We start from the raw sequence: 21,452 nt of genomic DNA on the forward strand, positions 1-21,452 counted from the left end.
TAGAAAAAAAACACAACTTTAAAGGTTTAACAAAATAAAATTTGTTACATATTTTGAAGTATTTTCTTCATTTTGTAACCAAAATACAAAAATTACAAATACTTACTAAATGATTTCCCTTTTTAATGTTGTTATATTTGATTTCTGATCCGGATTTAAAAATGCAATCCTGAGCCCGACATATGAAAAAGCGATCTACATGTAATTTTATGAACAACAATTGTTTTTTTTTTAATTATCACATCTCAAACCCAATCCGTCCGCGGGCGCTAAACATAAAAAAAACTTGGAATGGCCTAAGGGACGTGACGAATGGTATAACTGCAATGTATTATGATAGGTATCAGTCTCACGATCCCCAGGGAAATTCCACATCAAACCGAAAGTTAATCTCAGGTTACAGGTTAAGGGCGTTGGCGTTAGTTAGCTATTCACCTCACAGATATACTGAAGTTCTTTCGTTTCTCGTTTCTGTAGTTACGTTGACAAGTATATACTTTATTGTTAGGTGGGACTGTATCAAACATGTCGTCATTACTCCTCTGTTCGGTGTTCATAGTGATGCTTACATGTACTTTCACCTGGGGTGCTCAGAATTTCGTTAATGTTACGGATTGTCCAAAGGATGCTAAAGAATGGGAATTAAGATCAAAGATGAAGAACTGTTATGGTGATGCGCAAAATTATTTATGTGCTGCCATAAAAAACATGCTGGGCCAATACGGGGAGATTTGCACTAATAGAAGGATGATTCCAGAGAGTAAGTACATATTTCTGTATGCATGACACGGGTCGGGATGAAACTAGAACAAGCGTATAATGCTTGGTGACAAAACATACAAATTAGCTAGATTACGAGTGCATATTCCCCAGATATCCTACAAATGTTGTTTTTGACGATTACCATTATTTCATCCTTAATTATTATACTTTTTTTTCAATTTATATCCCGTTTGTATGAAGTCAACTTATGCACCATTTTAATTGATATAAGAGATACAATTGAGCATTCTTTGAATGGTGTTTATAAGTTTTAGAGTATTGAAGCACAATACCCAAGTTTGAAAAGATGAACTTGTTCTTATCCTGATCGCTCACAGTTTTTCCGAAAATAGCAATTCATCCTTTCTTGGCCTCTTCTTTCAACAATGGTAAACTTTAGTTTATTTATTATTCAGTTGGGTAAGTTCTTAAGATTTAAAGTTGAATTGGATGCAAAATGATTCCTTTATCATGCTTCCCTTGAAAACCATAACTATGGGTACAGTGATTTAAAATCGATGAAACAAACCTTTATAGATACATGTTTTGTAATTTATATCACTTTCTTTACTCCGCAATTAAAATTAGAAATACGACAATATCATCGCAGAAAGTCCGGCTACATAATTTACAGGTAAAGTTAAGATTCATAAAAAGTCATGGTGAATAGTATAACTGTTACAGTGATGTATTATGACACTATATAGTATCAGGTTTCCGTCAAAACCCCAAGGAAAATTCCACATCAAACCGAAAGTTCATCTCAGGTTACAAGTTAAGGCGTTGTCTTTAATTTGCTTTTTACCCCACAAATATACTTAAGTTGTTTCGTTGCTCGTTTCTTTAGTTACGTCGACAAGTATATACGTTATTGTTTAGGCGAGACCGTATCAAATATGTCGTCATTTCTCCTATTTATGGTGTACATATTGATGCTTACCTGTACCTTTACCTAGGCTGCTCAGAATTTCGTTAATGTTACGGATTGACCAAAGGATGCTAATGGGTGGGAATTAAGATAAAAGATGAAAAATTGTTATGGTGATAAGCCAGATAACTTATGTGCCGCAATAGAAAACATGCTAGGCCAATACGGAGAGATTTGCAATTTGGAAAAGGCGGATTCCAGAGAGTAAGTATATAATTTTATAAATGGGTGGACGCAGCTCTGGTTTCGGCTCCGGTTATCTAAAAAAAGAATACTTATACAGTGTGATTTTATACTTTCTTTATCTTATGAGTTAAAATGTTGTATATATAATAGTTGGATAAAGCAAATATAAAATCACACATCTTAATCGATGTTCGATTAGGCAAAAACAAAATCGTGCGATTTAAGGACCTTTCACAAAAGCCTTTAAATATAAATCAAATCGTATGAGATAAATATAGGATCTCTCATGATTAACTATGGTATATGATGTTTATCCCCAAGCCTTGGCGAGGGGTTAAACACACGAGTTTAATAAAAATCATATACCACCGTAAATTACGACATTTTCTTTCTATCACATGTGTTATCACGTATTTTGTTATAAACCTCAATCTTTTCTATTAAAATTATAATTGTGAGCCGCATAACACATTTACTGCAAGACGTCAACAATTTTACACACAGAAAAAAAGTTCCTTAAAGATTAAAAAACATTTTATTTTTAAGCTTATTTTTATCAATACATGGAAAATACAGCATTAAATGCTTTACATTGACATTTGTACACTTTTTAACTGAATTGAGTTTTTTTTTATTCTACGTCAATTCTCCGCCTGAAACTACGTAATGCTTAAGTATGACGTCACGTGGCGTAAGAATACACAGTAGAATTTAAAAAAAATATCCCATAAGTAATATCCACCGTATATTGAGATATACATGAGATAAATAAATGTTCTATTAATTATATTGACTCTAAAATGGCATGTTTTATTTTTGCCTATTCGATGTTGAATCGTTGTGTTATGCGTTCATTGTGAACTTGCGCAAAATATACAATTTAGTACGTCATTTATGAGAGCAAGCGAACTTTGAATACCTGTGCTTGGGAAAAAAGCGACTTGAATCTACAGCTTCGTCAAGAAAAAAAACAATTATGTTAATAATTGTATTTATGTGTTGAATGCTATAATTTTATTTGCTTATTTATTGTATTTTTCATGTTTATGTTTGATTAGATAAGTTGCATTTCTTTCCCAGGCCTTGTAGTGGTCGTTGGCCATATTATGTAATTTCCCTGCAGTGATCACTGTCCATGTCTATTTTTAGCCCAAATTCTTAGTCTAAAAACCTCCCAGTGACCTATTATGTAATTGTTAAAAATCCAATGGTGAAATTCTCCCCAAATTTAATATAATAGCCAATCAAATTAAGCGATACGGTCACGTGTTTTTTTTTTGTTTTTTTGTTTTTTTTTTCAACCTTTTATTGTCCCATCACTTAATATAAAGCAATACAATTGGTGCCAGGGTTGGGGCCCTGGGATCACCAAGTACTAAGTTACATACAGTTATATATAAATATATAAACTTGTACACTTTTGTGAGAGGTTTTTCTCTTTAACATTTATACATCATTCATCCAAACACATGCATATGAAAATATGTAGACAACCATAATTTTATTGATTTTGCAATAGATAATTGTATTACATCATCTGTAACTGCATAAAAAATAATTATCCTTTTTCTTAAAACATTATCAGGTTCCATCGCTTATTAAAACTTTCCACGTCACCATTTTTTTATAAATATGTTTCTCACAGTGAAAGTAATAAACAATTTCCTCTTTAACCCTTTCAAATGAGGGTTTACAATTCTTGCTCCTACTTCTATAAATATGTTTTTTAATTATGCATATTATTAAATTAAATATATTGTAATACTTATAGTATTTTCCTAACAAAACATCAACTATGTTTAGAGATATATCTATTCCAAACTGTTCTTTGAACCAAATCAATGCATTTTCCCAAATATTTTCAACAAATTCACATTCCCAGAAAAGATGACACAGTGTTTCTGGATATAACTTACAAAAACTACATAAATTTGTATTGGTAATGCCAATTTTACATAAGAATGTATTCGTTGCTAAGATTCTATGTATAATTCTATAATTGAACCACCTTAATTGTATATCATTGGTTATTTTAAAAAACAAAATATTTTGTTTTTTCCACCAGGAGTTGTCAACATTTAAGTTTAAAATATTTTCCCATTTGATTTCACTTTTTGGCTTTCTGTACTTCTGATTAATAAAAACATCATAGAAATCTCTACCACCTTGTTTGCTTTTTGTAATCAATTGTAAGAATTTTGGGGAAAAAGGTTGACTTCTTTGAATATTATCATAGTCATAATTCAAATGTAATTTTCTAATACAATCAATTACTCCAAAAAATAATGTAAAAGGTGTTTTTAAGTCAAATTTTGTACAAAATTCATGATATCCTAGCAAGGTTCCGTCCGTATTGTAAAAATCAAAAACAAACTGAATACCCTTTTTTAACCATGATCTATAACAAACACTTTTGTTGTTTATACATATATCTTGATTATACCATACTGGACTTAAAACAGATGTCAGATTATCAATGCATAGTCTCAAGTCTGATAAAGCTGAGAAAACATCAATCCAAAAAGCATTCTTGACATCTTTCTTCAACTTTCTATAAAAATCTACACCATATATAGCTAGATAACTTATATCTGGAATTAAATCCTTTATTAAATCCTTCCATTGTGAACTACAGGAATTATCAAAATATCTGCGAATCCATGTGATTTTTAAACTTTTACAAAAAGAGTCAAGACATGTCATTCTCATGCCACTGTATTCATAACTTTGGCATATTATGTTTTTAGCTACCCTTGCTGTTTTGTTATTCCATATATAATTAAACAATAAATTCTCAATTCGGTCACGTGGTTTGATGCGGTCAGTATCTGACCGGTGAGATTAGGGTCATTCTGTCTTCATCTCTGAGAGTGTTAGCACGAGTAATGTTTTGATACAGTAAGTTTTGAAACGCAGTAAAGTTTCTAGTTTTTTGTTGTATGCGATATCGCATGATTATTTGTGCTGGTTCCGGTGTTATATAGTGCCTTTTCCCCCTAGCCATCTTTCCCCCCGGAAAAATGGCTATATAGCAGTTCTTCCCCCCCCCCCCCCGGAAAAATGGCTATATAGCAGATTTCCCCCTACGGAAAGCTGACTATATAGTGGGTTTTCCCCCTTTTTATAGCCAGATTACCCCCACGGAAAACCTACTATATAGTGGATTTTCCCCCATTTTTACTTTCCGGCCATGTTTATTGCGGACCACCCGTGACAATAATTTGCAATAACAGATATGAAATTAATTTCTCACAAAAAAGGATAATTATGGCATTTATTAATACATAGAATAAAATACATGGTTTTTCAACCCCAAATATGAACTAAGGCATGCGCCTTCATAACATGCATGTGTCATCATCGTTTATTTCACCTGTTCTCTACCCCTTTTTGAACACCTTTTACACGGATTTCGGAATACCTCGAATCTTTTTCATCTAATCGATGCTTATCCACAGTTTTGACTTCGACGTTATGAACACGCGAGAACACATTTGAGTGAAAATACGCTGGTTTGAAAATTTAATTTTCTAATGTATTGCCATCAATGTATTAGCTTCTCCCAGGGAACTAACTGACCAATCTTGACTTAATTTTGTAGAGGAAGGGAATAAAAAGTGGAAATGTATTACTCCCTTCGTCCAAAAGGTTATCAATTTTAAATTAATACCGTTAGAATTGACGATCTTAAAAACAAATATATATTTCTTCTGCTAAATATCAAACGGGAGACAGGATGCAATGATATGATGAGAAACTGAAATGATTTAGTTTTACTTTGATTGATGGGGTCCTTAATCATGGGTAAGGGGTATTTTAATTATGTATTAAAAGCATATGTGAAGTTAGTGTTTACCATTTCATTTTAAAGTTACGCATATTCATATTTTTAAGCACATTTCTATGAAACGCGAGATATTATGATTTAAACATTTTAAAAAAACAATGAAATGTCTTCACAACCAGAACAATGTCGGTATCTTTGCTGGTTACTTTGGAAAATGGGAAATGGATCCTGAACTAACTTTATGTTTATATTGTCACTCACTATTTGCTAATTTTTCCACTTTTAAGTTTGCAACGTGATTTATAAATATACAATTTTGAAAACGATGCCATATAAATCAAGATGTACGATTCCATTACCTAAAAAATTATACTATTCGTTTCATATTTTTGCAATAAAGATTTACTTGTGTACCATATTATTTCTTCGAACAATTAAACAAGGGTAATTAAAAATACAAAACAAAAAACCCTCAAAAAACAACCAACACATTTATTGTGATGAGCTGACTTTTTTTAAATATAAGCTTGTTTTTCTAATCAACTAACAAGTAAAAACGTCGTATATGCGCTTAGGTTGGTTATTTATTTTTGATTTTCGGTTTCTCCTTTTATGAATAAACTTTCATTGATTTATTTATCTAATTATCTATTATATCATTAGTCATCTTATGAATTGATTAAATGTTTTGAAGAATAATGAATTTTACCCGCGTACCTTTTTAAAAAAAATTGTTTGTAAATTTAAAAAAAACCCACCAGAATTAAAGTAATTTTCAATCATTCTGATAAAGAAATATATGAGTGGTTGTGTATTTTTAAATGATGGTTTTACTTTTAAATGACCGTAAAAATATGTTCATGTGGTCATCCATAGTTTTTGAGATATGGGGCCCTAAAAATACATATTCTTTATAATTGGATTTCAAACATCGGGCTCTAAAACAACAAAGGCTTCTACCCTGCATGGGGGCTTAAATTTTCGGTGTTATCTACTAGTGGTATACCACTATCACTGTGAAAATATGGTTAATTGGTCATCTCTAGAATTTGAGATTCGGGTCACCACTCATAGAACACTATTCAATCATTATAATGGGGTTTTAGACATCGGGCCCTGAAACATTAGGGGCCCCTACCCTGAGGGCTGAAATTTTCAGAGTCATCTTCAAGTGGTAAACCTTTGCCACTATAAAAATATGGCGATATGGTCATCTCTAGTTTATGAGACATTGGACCCTATAGAATATGCACTATAAATATTATAATAGGATTTTAAAAATCGGGCTCTGAAACATCGGAAACAAAATTTCTCTAAAACAGAGGTTTAGCCTGGATGGAATTTTCACAAACAGACAAACAGTCTGATAGATTTATCAAGAAATTCTTAAAACATTCTCGTTTAATACAATTTCAGAACACAGAATTATGAATATAAGTGTTTAACTTGTAAAACTTTTTTCAATAAATTACCTTAATTAAGTTCTATGTATAATTCAACTTTCAGCACCGTCTATAAAGATAATAAATCGGCAAAACGAAACTTAACCTGTACAGATGAATGCAGATATACATGTATGCAACATGGGAGTGTAGAAACATTGATTTTAATCCTTACTGGATTTCCATAAATATTTTTTTATAAAATCTGAACCAAAAACGTGCGGGAGAAACCCTACTATGGGGGAAAAGCTACTATATAGTAGCCTTTCCCCCCCGGGGGAAAGGCTACTATATAGTAGCTTTTCCGGGGGGAAAAGCTACTATGGGGGAAAAACTGCTATACAACACCGGTTGGGGTACAATATGTAAACAATGAGTATTTTAAATGTGTGCGTGATTGGACATTCTTACATCAGAGGATTAAGAGATTATTGTATGCAGACAGAAACAGACAATCTAAATTTGGACCCTGAAGTGTTTAAAGTATCATTTAGAGGAAAAGGCGGTTTGAGATTAAGCAAGCGTGTCTTCAGGGCGGAGATTCTGCATTTTGACTCAATTCCCGATGTGGTGTTTTTACAGATTGGTGAAAATGATATCTGTGAAATTACAAACAGTGAGAAATTAGCTAGGGATATTACATCTGTGGGACAGTATTTAAGAGATGGTGTTGGAGTAAAGGTAGTGATAATAGGCCAGTTAATTCGCCGAATGCACTTTGCATCATGCCAAAATTTTAACGTGTTTGTGGTTCAAACTAATGAACATTTGAAACGTTTTGCTGAGCCACTTGGTGGAATTTATTTCTGGGGACATCGGGGGTTTTGGAAGGACTTTCATTATTTAGGCCCGGATGGTGTCCATCTGCTGTGTACCCCTGCCGAGGACCAGCCCATGAGGAAGTTTCGCCGCAGCATTAGGAATGCGGTGATCCTGCACTCAAAAGTTTTGAGGCCAGTATGATTTTAGATCTTATGTGCTTCCACTCTAGAATAATGATATTCAATAATATGTGAATATATATATCCATATTTATATATATTTACATTTTATTTGTTTGAATTAAGACAGTGTAGGGGCAGTTTATGTATTAAGTCCCTGAAATTTAAATGCGTGATTTTTTCGTGTTGATGATGAATGGAAGGGGACTTAACACAGCCTAATCTAAACCCAAATATAAAGCCATTCACTAACAATTTCAATTCATCTGCCTCATAACCTAATAGTTCATTGTGAAGTCTGAACGGGTTTACTGGAGTTGGAAGAACTAGCGCCATTCCTGTTTGAAGTGAAAGATTTGGATGACATGTTTCTACACTGAAATCGGGGGTGGGGTCCACTACAGGCTTGGCAAGTATGGGCGAATCGACAAGGTAGGGAGCGACATTTTTGCCCATTGTTATAATTGTAGCACTGTTTTGCCCGAAAGGGCTGCCGTTTACCATTATAAGCTTGAAATTGGGTAGGAGACTTTAAACCCATAGAGGCTACCTTAAGTCGCAACTCTGTTACTACTCTCTTCCACGGCAGGAGGGATGTCTCTTTTATTTTCCTAAATGACTCATCATACAATCTCCAGGGTTGGTCCCCATGAAGCTTATGAATCTCCCTAATTGTAAACATGTATTTTAACAGATTGCATGCCTCATGGGGAAATTTCTGTAAGTAAATTGTACTGAATACCAGAAAAGCATATGTCCATTGATGGATTGTAATAGGTGTTTTATGTGAAGCCGCTTGTTGTAGCTCAATTTTACCCACTTGTACCACAATTGAAAGGGGTTCATCTCCTGAGGTCGGCAATAAATTTTTTAAGTCAACAAATTCATTGTTCCAAATTTTAAGTTTCAGTTTTGAGGAAACTTATGCCCCGAGAGGCACACAATATGATAAGTGAATTTGAGGGCTACTAGAGCATGCAAAACTACTACCAGTACTCCGAGATAAATTGCCTGCGGGCTCACCTGTGAACACATTATCCAGTAATGTTCCCAGTGCAGAGGCAGGAATTGTGGCAGCCGCAGAGGCAGGAATTGTGGCAGCGGCCGGTATAGCTTCCCCAATTACTGGTGCAGTATCCTCAACAGAATTCACCATTGGAGGTTGCCCAACACTTTCACTGATGTTTTGTTTCTCACTATCAGCTTTTTGTTGGTTTACAATTTCTTTTGCCAGAAGTTCATAATCAATATTTGGTAGCACATTGACAGTGTCAGTCTCCGACTGTTTTCGGGTTCTTTCTTGCCCTTTTCCCCCCTTATTTACTTCAGTTGGTGGTGTTGGTGGTGGTAATCCTCCAGTTGCCACATCATCTCTCCTGGCTCTCTTTTTGGGTGGCATAATGGCTAAATTATATAATAAGAATAATAGGTATGAATCCTATCCTTTCACATATATGATTAGCCTAACCCATAAAATTTTTTTCATAATCAACTTTTGCATTAACAGATGATTTCAACCATGTACTTGGTATTTTGACCTGATCAGTTAAGCGCATACCAACAAGATTTTGATCTACATGTACATATTAACATAAAATTCATAATAATAGGAACATGTCCCACTGACCATATGGGTAACACAGACCCAATGTTCCTACATCATTATTAGTACATGTCGATTCAAACATTCATGTAACTAAATAGTCCCAACATGACTTTAATTACATAACGTTATTAACATGAAATTCATAATTGTAAGGAACATGTCCCACTGACCATATGGGTAACACAGACCCAATGTTCCTTCATCATTATTAGTACATGAAGATTCAAACATTATGTAACTAAATAGTCCCAACATGACTTTAAGGTCTGATCCCCTACTACGTTGTTTATATTTTTCTTTACTTTCGTCATTTTTAATAAATGACATATTTCATCATGCACAAGTGTTGAGTTCATTTATCAGACAGCAAAAACTGAGCTGCGGTGAGGTTGTGCAGCATGAGAAAACATAAAACAACAATTATGTTAATAATTGTATTTATGTGTTGAATGCTATAATTTTATTTGCTTATTTATTGTATTTTTCATGTTTATGTTTGATTAGATAAGTTGCATTTCTTTCCCAGGCCTTGTAGTGGTCGTTGGCCATATTATGTAATTTCCCTGCAGTGGTCACTGTCCATGTCTATTTTTAGCCCAAATTCTTAGTCTAAAAACCTTCCAGTGACCTATTATGTAACTGTTAAAAATCCAATGGTGAAATTCTCCCCAAATTTAATTTAATAGCCAATCAAATTAAGCGATACGGTCACGTGGTTTGATGCGGTCAGTATCTGACCGGTGAGATTAGGGTCATTCTGTCTTCATCTCTGAGAGTGTTAGCACGAGTAATGTTTTGATACACCCACCACCATCCCCGTTTCACCACTCCAATATTCGAAAGTTGCATACATGTACAAAATATTGTTATTTTGCATATGGCATATTTTATTTTTGAGGTGCCATCTTTTTGCTGGTTTTGTATATATTGTATATTTTGTATAAATTGTATATAATTTTGAACAAAATATTGTTTTTCTGTATTTTAAGGGGATCAGCATATTGATAAGTTATTTAACATTTTGTGTGAACAGCTTTGGGTCTGATCCCCTACTACGTTGTTTATATTTTTCTTTACTTTCGTCATTTTTAATAAATGACATATTTCATCATGCACAAGTGTTGAGTTCATTTATCAGACAGCAAAAACTGAGCTGCAGTGAGGTTGTGCAGCATGAGAAAACATAAAGAGTTTTGGACAGCATCCTATCATGTTTTCGAGCTCCCATAGTGCTTTGCCAAACATAGCTGATCTTACACTCAGAGGTTACGGTTTCGTGGGGTTTGTCGACTTGTTAAGAGTATCACACACGGTTTGGATAGAACCAAGAGAGATATTACATCCTACATTCCTTCGTATATTCTGTTGAATAACCGTAACCGTAAACAAGGCAACTTCATGGTAAACTTACGGCGTTTTATTTCCCGCGATAAATTCAGAGGTGGATCAGGCATCTTGTTTGCTTGTTACCTGTTAACAATACTCGCTATGTCAGTGGAAACTGCGATCCCTCTGATGATTAGATTTTTGTTTTTATTTATATGACATAGATATGGTGATGATATACATGCAAGTTTCATTCTCTACTGTCAAAACGGTCATAACGATCCAAGCGTATACATGCGTTGCACATAGCATTGTTCATGTAGTTACAGTATTATGTGGAGGAATTCACAAATCGAATTCTTTAAAAGAATAACGGGCAGGTCATTTACATTGACAGCATTCACTTTTAAAAATGGAGAGTTTTTGTCGAAAATGTTAAAAAGGATTATACATTGTTACATTATTTTAATTTAAATAATCCCTGGTTTTGAACATATTTTATTGAATTAAGATATAAAAATGGTCCGAACACAAATGCTAACAATTTACGAGGTTCTTACCAAGTATAACAATTTACAACTAAGTTATAGCGTAGAGTGGAAAGTACATAAAAATGGAAAATTAAAGTAGTTAAGTTATTGAACAAACATAGATGTATTAATAAACAGTTCTGTTTGAATTTGATCTTTGCAGTGAGACTGGAATTACGAGAATCTACCACAATCTCTGATAAATCTCTGAATAGCTAAAAAATAATTTACACTTATAATATCTACTGTGTTGAATGTAGTGCGGGTGGGGTGCGAAGCAAGGCAGCACAACACCATATGTTCAAAATAATGCGAATACATTGGGGAATATTAAGAAGAAGATTTTTTTTTATGTTTTATTGATTTTTTTCCTGTATTCGACTTATAAACATTTTGCTTCAATGTCTCCCCTGCGAAAGTGTTCGGAATATTTTTTATCGTTACTAAGTACATGTATTTAATAAATCGAGAGTTGAGAATGAAAGTTCACAAGACCCCGAGGAAATTTGTTCAGTTTGTGTGAAAATGAGTGTTGGGGCAATATAATATTCTCAAAATACGTAAATGTTGATCTTTTTCCATATCATATCATACTTGATATAGGTTACAACATGAAATTCCATTAATATATTTATATAAGTTCCTTTTATATATGTAATTGATATATTAATTTTAGATTAACCGAGTTTCATTTCCTCTATTTCTAAAGGACACTTAAGATAATTCATTGCTCTATAGAAACTAACAGGACTGATTATGGTACATGTATTGCAATCTATTCACCAGAAAGGGAAAAATCTATACCAGAGCAGTTTCTTCACTTAGGGGAAAATTCCTTTCATGATTTTGCACAGAGTGGGTAATATATTGAGTGGAAAGGTAAACAATAACCGGTGGTCCATTTTTTCGCCGAGGGATATACATGTAGCACCGAAACGATTAATAATACTTTTATCTCCAACAAAAATCACAAATATCCAGAGTTCCGGGCAGAATCCTTACTCAACCACAATCAAACTTTATAGCACCTTAATCAATTTTATTCTCTTTGCAAATCCTTACAAATAGATTAGAAAAAAACTTACATCCACATGCGCTTTGGTTATATAACACAATGCTTTGTCCAAATTGTTTTGATGTGAGCCTCTTAGGCAGTAATGAGGAATAACCAATTTCTGATGTTTTCTTTTTACAGATAAATGTGTAGTTCTGAATGAACAGACTCATAACCTTGACTCAGTAGATTGTAAGGCTGAAACCGGATGTCCCTCAAAGATGTATCTTTCCTCCGAAGTGTGGCGATGTAAGTTTGTTTCGTAATTATAATATATAACATGGTAATAGTGTTATTGAGATAAACCAATGAACAGTTAATAACTGTTTTTACATTTTATCTAATATAAATTTAAAAGTATACATTTATATTTAGTTCATTTCTACATGTACATTGTACTTTTCAAAGAAAATGCACCTGGATATGAACACACTTTTCTTTTTTAGATAAAAAGAATATTGAAGATTTTAACACAAAAATAGAACTTTTAATTAAACAGTTAATATTCATTGTGAACCTAGCAACATTTTAAACATGCATTACGTAACAAAAAAATGTTCTATAATAATGCTCCCCCCCCCCCTTTATTTAAGCTTTTTAAGGTGGGAACCAGATAAGAGAACACGTAAGCTATACAGATGGATTTTTTTTCTCATTCTTTATTAAATTCTACAACTTAAGATATTTCGTGGATATTTATCAATTTCTACAACTTCGTATATGCAATGTAGCTCCACCTCCGCCCCGCTGGGGCTGGAACTCACGACTTATGAACCCTATTCTCCTAGCAGTGAGCGACTATCATGCTAACCACTTGACCATCTATGCATGCCAAAAAACTGGCTTTTAATGACATACGGAGCCAAATGAAATAACTCAAAACTTAAAAAACAATAGAAGCTTTCCCGTGCATTGTGTAAATTTAGATAAAAATTAAGATGAGACTATCATCTAATATATTACAATTGGGGAAAAATCAGAGACAAAGTGAAATGTCAAATATCTTAATTCAATACTTAGTAAGACAAAATTATCTATACAAATCAATGTAAATCCAGTTGTCTAATCTACTGCATCTACTTTATTTGTATACAATAAACATGCATAAACCTTTCTTTGTGGTGATCAGCTTAAGAAATTCATTGTGTACTCTAACTGGATCACTAGTATTAATATGATGTTGAATACTATAAAGCATAATACATGTAGAATCACAATATTATGAGACACCATTATACATAGGCATTACTTTTACTTTCTAAATAAGTGACCTCCCTTTGCCAACATACTGTATCATCATATTTTGATATTTAAATTAGCGCAATATTATGAGACATACGTATTGCTTTCAATTTCTTAATAAGTGATCTCCCTTTACCAACGTTTACAATGTTTAAATAAGCTTATCATCTTTACCTTCCTATCGCATTTGTACAGTTTCTATCACCTTAATTGTAAAAGTTTGTTTTCATTTGTCAGACTTAAACTATTGAGTTGACCCCATATTGACCCTTTGACATTTTGTATTTACAATGTAATAGGTCCAGTACGATGTCTTGATTAAGCTTCAAACATGTAGCTTGAATAAGCTACAAAACTTGATCAAGCTAATCAGAGTAGCTTGATAAAGCTATTAAATGCAGTTTCTCACTAAAATGTTTATTATAAGAAATAAACAAAAAAGCACAATAAACTTACAACTTATACATGTATTTGAACCATTAAAAAGTTATGAACAATAATTAGTGACCGTTTAAACATTGCGGTTTTTAAACCCTTTTGAGCTAAAAATATATTTCCATTGTTTAGGTAACTGTTCACCACTTTCTGTGCATTGAGGCATTGATAAGAATGATTTCTTTTCATTGTCTTGAATTATTGCAAATCAATTTTCTTGTTTATCATAACTGACCTTTATATCTCTTCAAGAAGTACAGTACCGATAAGATCCAACCTAACACCAGAGTAAACAACCCCGACAAATCCCGGGTTTACTTTTAGGGTTTACCCTGGGTTTACCTTTTAAAAATTTGGGTCCACTCGGGGTTAACTTTGGGTTTACTCGGGGTTTACTTTAGGTTGACTTGGAAATTGCTTTTCAGGTCAACTGTACGCACTGAAGTGTAAAGCAGACCCGTTTTTAATCTTACTGCCTGTAATTCCTGTCCCTTGTGTATTCCGAATACACAGTTAGCGTGTGCCTTCAGGGGTATACTTCTGACCGGGTTTACTCTGGGTCCACTTTAGTTTACCCGGAGTAAACCCAGAGATAACACAGAAAGTAAACCCGGGGTTTAGTTGGGGTTTACTTTCTGTTAGGTTGGGTCTGATCGGTACTGTAACTGTGTGGTCATGAATCAATTGCCCCAAAACTTTTTTTAATTGCAATTTTTATTAATACTAAAAAAATACACTTTTATTACGAAAAATGAGTGACAAAATATCTAAGTCAAGCTACTCTGAATAGCTTATTAAAGCCATATAGCTTATTCATGTACCTAAATCAAGAGATGAGATTGTATTGAATCTGTTAAATCCGTGTATTATATGTTAAGAACGAAGAAACTTATTTTATTTAACTAGGTTATAATAGAGAGGTAGTGGTCTTTTTTTTTCTAATATATTATGATGCATGAAATATAATGTAGGCGCGATCTATCTGTCTGTCCGTAAATATTTTACAATTTCAACTATTTCTCCGGAACCATGGCCACAAAGCCGATTTCAACCAAACTTGGTATAAAGAATCCTTAGGTAAAAAGAATTTAAGTTTGTTCATGTGAAGGGCCACACCCTCTTTAAAGAGGAGATAATTAAAAATCATTGAAAATTTGTTGGTATTTTTCAAAAATCTTTTTCTCAAAAACCATTTGGCCAGAAAAGCTGAAACTTGTTTTGGAGCGTCCTTAGGTAGTACATGTATAGATTCAAGTTTGTTCAAATCACAATCCCCGGGGGTAGGGTGGGCCACAATGGGGGTCAATTTTTTCATAGGAATATAGAGAGTAAATCTTTAAAAATCTTTTTGTCTTAAACTGATCAGCCAGAAAAGCAGTAACTTGTATGGAAGGGAATGGCAGTGTAGATTCAGGTTTGTTCAAATCATGATCCCTGTGGGTAGGGTGGGGGCACAACGAGGGATTGAATTTTGATATAGGAATATATAAAGAAAAACTTTTAAAATCTTCTCAAAACAGATCAGCCAGAAAAGCTATTACTTGTGTGATAGCATCCTTAAGTAGGGTAGATTCAAATTTGTTCAAATTAGAAAAGCTCTAACTTAAGTCGGTTCATATAGAGTTGATTGAAATGGGTCAAAATCATATTCTTCAGAAGTAGGGTTGGGTCAGGTGGGGGGGGGGGGGTCCAATTTTACGAAGGAAAACATTTAAATTATTTACAAAAAATCAAATCTTATTACAATTGATTTTACTTATATGCAAGTATTTTGACATATTGTTGATTCTTTAAAATTGTTTAGACTCTGGCTACAGGACGATTCTTGGACCTCACATGGGGTTTAAATTTCGATGTAGAGTAATAATACATATATATGAACAGTTGATTAAGTCTAATCCTCTTCTCGATAACTGATGCTCAATATGTGATATGACTGTAAAATCATCTTCTTACAAAGGGGCTCAATGATAAATATAAGAATATGCATATGGAATTCATTTTTTTTATATAGGATCTGTTATACAACAGTGTTTAGATATTTTGAATATGACTCCATAAAGCTGATTTTATTAAGTCTATTGTTGCTCAGGTGAGTGATGTGGGCAATTGTTTTAAGATGTGATAAACGTCAATTTTCGTCTACCATTTGACACCCTGAATGAAATTAATATTTGTAAAACCTTCTATAGGACATCTATAGGACAACCCTATCATATTCTAAGATAAAATATTTCTATTCATTAAGTCATAAAAAGTTCTGCAATCTCGGTTTTTAGGAGTGATAAACATCAACCGTCTGCTACCTTTTAACTGTCTGAATGAAATTTTAATTTTTGAGTCCTTATTGCACATCTATAAGACACCCCTGTAATATCCCTGGAGATAGTTACTGCATTCGTTGTAAGTGGAATTCTGGGAACCATGCTCTTTTTGCAAAAAAGAAATAAAACGTACGTCATTTTTGTTGTCCACCGACCCCAGTATTGAAACATTCTGAAACATCAAAATGACATCTCTAATCATATTCTAATAGATTATTAAGCCACTTTTAAAAAAAAATGTTGACGTTTTGAATCCAGACTATTTTGGAAAAAACCCCGGCATTTTTTAGCCACTTAATGACCCCAGGATAAAATTGAAACCGATACCTTATTGCTTATCTATAGGACATCCTAAAACATTTTCCAAGAAATGATTTGTCTACTTTTGAAAATGTAAGTGGATTTTGAGGAACCAAGTTTAAATGAAAAAAAAATTCTTTTTACAAATTATTTGGACAAGACAGACTTACCAGATTGTAAACGCATCCTTAGGTGGCGTAGATTGAGGATCGTTATAAATGATGATCCCCAGGGGTATGGTTGAGCCACATTGAGTGGTGGATTTTTACCTATAAATAGAGAAAATCTTTAAAAATCACAAAAATAACATTGGACCGAACAAGGGTTCAAATTTCCGTGAAAATATAATCATGTAGGAGGCTCGGGTAAGCCTAAAAAATAAATTCAAACAAAAAAATCTTTAAAAATGTTTTCAAAAGCCAGTGGGCCAGATAGAAAAGATAAATCTTATTTTGAAGCATCTTTATGTATAGTAGATTCATGTTTGCTCAAATCATGATTCAGGGAGTAGTATAGGGTTGGGTCACAATGGGTGTTGAATTATTACTCAGGAATAAATAAAGAAATACTTTTAAAACTCTTCTCAAAACTCGTATGACCAGAATAGCTAAACCTTTTGTGCAAGAAAACATTAGGATGTGTAGAATCAACTTTGCTCAAATCATGATCCCAGGGAGTAGGGTAAGGCCGCATTGAGGGGTATAGTTTTCATATGAAAATAATTAGAAAATCTTCTTTTAAAGATCTTTTTCTCTGAAATCTATTTCGCTAAAATAGATAAAACTTGTGTGAAAGCATCCTTAGATAGTATAGATTCATATTTGTTGGATGGAGCTACAAAAGGGGCAATGTTTTTTTCACATTGAAATATATTAAAAAACAATTTTGAAAATTTTCTTCCTTAAAACCATTTGGTTAGAAAAGCTAAAACATGTTTGGAAGCATTCTCAGGTAGTATAGATTTCAACCACATGTGCTTTGAAATTTTATTTTGGACGGTTTATTTTGTTTTGTATTTCATTTGATATGAACGAATTTACAGAAATTACATCTTTTCAACGTTATTATTAAATGCAAGTTTTTGTTTCTTTTCAGATAAAATTTGTTTTGCAAATTTTTATGGAATGTAAGTAAAATCAGTGATTGATAGCCTTGATTTTTTATGTGTTGGTAAAGACCATCTTACCAGATTTGTTTTGTATTTAGAGGTCTTATAAAGGTGTTATCATTATTTTTTAGCTCACCTGAGCTGAAAGCTCAAGTGAGCTTTTCTGATCACATTATGTCTGTCGTTTGTCTGTCCGTCCATCCGTCCGTAAACTTTTCACATTTTCAACATCTTCTCATAAACTAGTGGGCCAATTTCAACCAAACTTAGCATAAAGCACCCTTAGACAGAGGAAATTTAAAATAGTGAAAATTAAGAACCGAATCCTTTCTCCAAGGGGAAATAATATTAGTTATTAAACAAATTTGAGAAAAGTTTTAAAATCTTCTTCTGAGGATCCATTTGGCCAGTAAGGCTGAAACTTGTATGGAAGTATCCAGGTAGTGTATATTCAAAGTTAGAGTAGTAGAGTGTAGAATGGTAGAGGGGTAGAGTGGGGTCCCATTGGGGGATCGAATTTCTACATAGGAATGTAAAGAGTAAATCTTTAAAAATCTTATCCTCAGAAACTAATCAACCAGGTGATTATTTAAAATTGTTCATTGGCTTCTGGCTGATTCCTTGAAGATTGGGTCTCACAAGGGGTTCAGAGTTTGATGTAGGCTCATATCCCATAATTAAAAAAACTTTTATGACGTAATACATTGTATTGAGTCAACGTATATATTAACTATTCAATCAGTAGTTGTTGGATATATAAATGTTTTACAGTAGGATATTCAAATATCCAACAGTGCATAAAACAAATAAAATAGACAAGATGTGGAAACATGTATTTCAAATCACAAAATTTTCATGAAATTACTAGAACCTTGTCATCAATATGATCACCACACATATTCATTAAGACTACTGTCACAAGAAAGGAATTTCAACGGGAATATCTCCTTTTTTTAATTTCAATAGATTTTGATCCACACGGATCACTTTCCTCAGCACTTTCAGATTTTCTCTTTAAACCCTGAACCCATCACTCGCTTCTTGTTGCTGAATATTACTTGTGCGCTTATTTTCTCGGACTGCCTCTGAGCGATGACCGGTCTAATCGCAAATAAGCTCTTCCGGAAGTTCAGCGAAATACATCCTGGTAGCAGCCGTTGCCTTTAAAGAATGATTTGTGAAGTGAACATCAAAACCAGCTTTCGCGCACAAATTTTTCACTACTTTTGACATGGTGTTGATACCTACACGGACATCACAATACCATTCATGATCTGACGGTTGGGCTTTTGCGCGTAAATACAAAGCGTTGGTTTTTCCGTTCTTGGTCTGTGTGAAAGCAAAAAGAAAGTAACATTACATTTTTCACAAAAAATTACAAAAATATAACATGTAACTTGAGAAATAAATCAAATTTACTATTAAATTACCTTAAAGAAATGTATTTCTTGAAAACTGAAACAACATATCTCTCTGGTCTCTCCAGATTTTGATATGCCTTAGTTTGCTTTCTTTTCAGTCTTCTATGATGAATTCCACCGTAATTACATTTTGAAACATCTTCTTTATATTCCAGGAATTCCCGTCCAGAATATTTCTCTTTGTCCAGTTTCAGCTAATTTTCTCCATATCGCAGATTATAATGTTCGGCCCCTCCACGCAGATCAAATTAAGTCCAAACAGAAACAACATAGTGTCCTTCAGTGTCAAAAAAAGGGTCCCTCAGTGTGTCTGGTGTATCGATGCCAAGTTTACCCCTTTCCAACATATCATCTTCATAAGCCACTGTTATAACCTTTGATTGTCTTCTGTCAATTCCAATACCAGGCGAGGCTTAATTTTTTTTTATCCAACATTTTTCTCATTCCTTCAAATTCTGTATCATTCATCAGTGTCACATACCTTTCATTCTCACGAAGGTAATGTTAAATTGCTATGATAATTTCATTTAGGGTATTGCCACGGTAGTCCTGATCATTTTCTTTGCGAACTTCGTGGTAAAGGCGCCCAATAAGTAATATAGAGTTTCGTAGTCCATTGTTAGCAAATCGCTTTGAATTTTTCGAATGTCATTCCTGTATCCGTAATTATCCTGCCTATTTTCCAGCCACGAGTTGAAAAGATTTACAACCCATCTAGATTTTGACTCTGTTTTTCTTGCAAATCTTGATTTAGAGATATTTTCATGCTCAACATCTGAAATAGGTTCTGCGAAACGTTGACTCTCCTTTTCATCACTTTTCTCAATATCAGGAATTTTGTACGACTAGGCCTCCTTAAGAACCTATCAGATTTCTTCAGTAAATCATCATCTGTTATATCACTAAAATGTCAAACTTTATGTCAAAATTCTGCATTTTTCTTTCTCCCTCCAAATCAAGAATATCATTTAAAACGGTATGTGTGTCATCCCCCGAACTCTGGACCTCTTTGAATTTATTTTGGGTTTAACATTTTACTTCATTAGAATCCATGTTTGTACAGTACAACGGTAGTTTTCAAAATAAGATTTGTACGCGTCTCTCAAGTTCACTAGACCATGAATAAAAGGGGGTGTTTGGTTGGCTATTTTGTTATGGTACTGGTGGATATATGAATAGGCTAGATGCTATTGTATTACAGAACAGTTTGATATATGAATGGGTCAATGCTTCTTCGATGTCCAATGGGGGAATTTTTTTAAAGTAAGATAAATAACTTGATAGTGTTGAATAGTTTAGAGAAAACATCCCCTCCGAGGGCCGAAGGCCGTCGGAGGGGATGTTTTCTCTAAACTATTCAACACCATCTCCTTATTTATCCATTACATAAACAATTGTTTAGGATCTTTTGGAGAGCTGCAATGCTCAGCAAGTGATATCATTATAAAATCATCCTGTTAGAAAAGGGACTATTGATAATAAACATAAGAATATCCAGTAGGAAAAAATGGATTTTTATTTACACAGGATCCACATGTAAAATACTACATTGTCCAGATAGTATGTATAATGACTCCATTAAGCTAAATTTATCATACAAATTGTTCCTCAGGTGAGTGATGTGACCCATGGGTCTCTTGTTTTTATACTCTTTAAATTGAAATGATTTTAAACATTTTTTAAAAGAATAATGTGTTCGATTTTGCAAAAGTAATTGATTACTAAACCTTTGTTTGAAAATATATTTAAATATATTAAATTATACTACTGTAATAGACATTTTCTTTCAAGAACAAAAACTCTGGCAGATAAAACTACCCCAGCAAACGTCATTGTCGACGCAAGGTACATAACTTCATTCATATATATATATATATATATATATATATATATATATATATATATATATATATATATATATATATATATATATATTTATATAATTATATATATATATAAATTTAGTACATTTAGTCCATAAGCGGTCGGGAACAGCACTACTTCGTGATGTTTGAAAAATAGATATGTTTTAAGAAATACAGTGAATTAATTCTGCAAAG

At 33.2% G+C, this 21,452-nt stretch overlaps 1 long non-coding RNA gene across 1 annotated transcript; it reads left to right on the forward strand.

The window, feature by feature from the left end:
• Positions 1-428: 428 nt before the first annotated feature.
• Positions 429-21,237, forward strand: LOC136273624 (uncharacterized). Its single transcript, XR_010711791.1, has 4 exons — positions 429-760; positions 12,704-12,811; positions 17,959-17,989; positions 21,184-21,237. It is a non-coding gene; the product is annotated as an uncharacterized lncRNA (long non-coding RNA).
• Positions 21,238-21,452: the final 215 nt, after the last annotated feature.

This window comes from Magallana gigas, chromosome 3, assembly GCF_963853765.1.
Source record: "Magallana gigas chromosome 3, xbMagGiga1.1, whole genome shotgun sequence".
Lineage (NCBI taxonomy): Eukaryota > Metazoa > Mollusca > Bivalvia > Ostreida > Ostreidae > Magallana > Magallana gigas.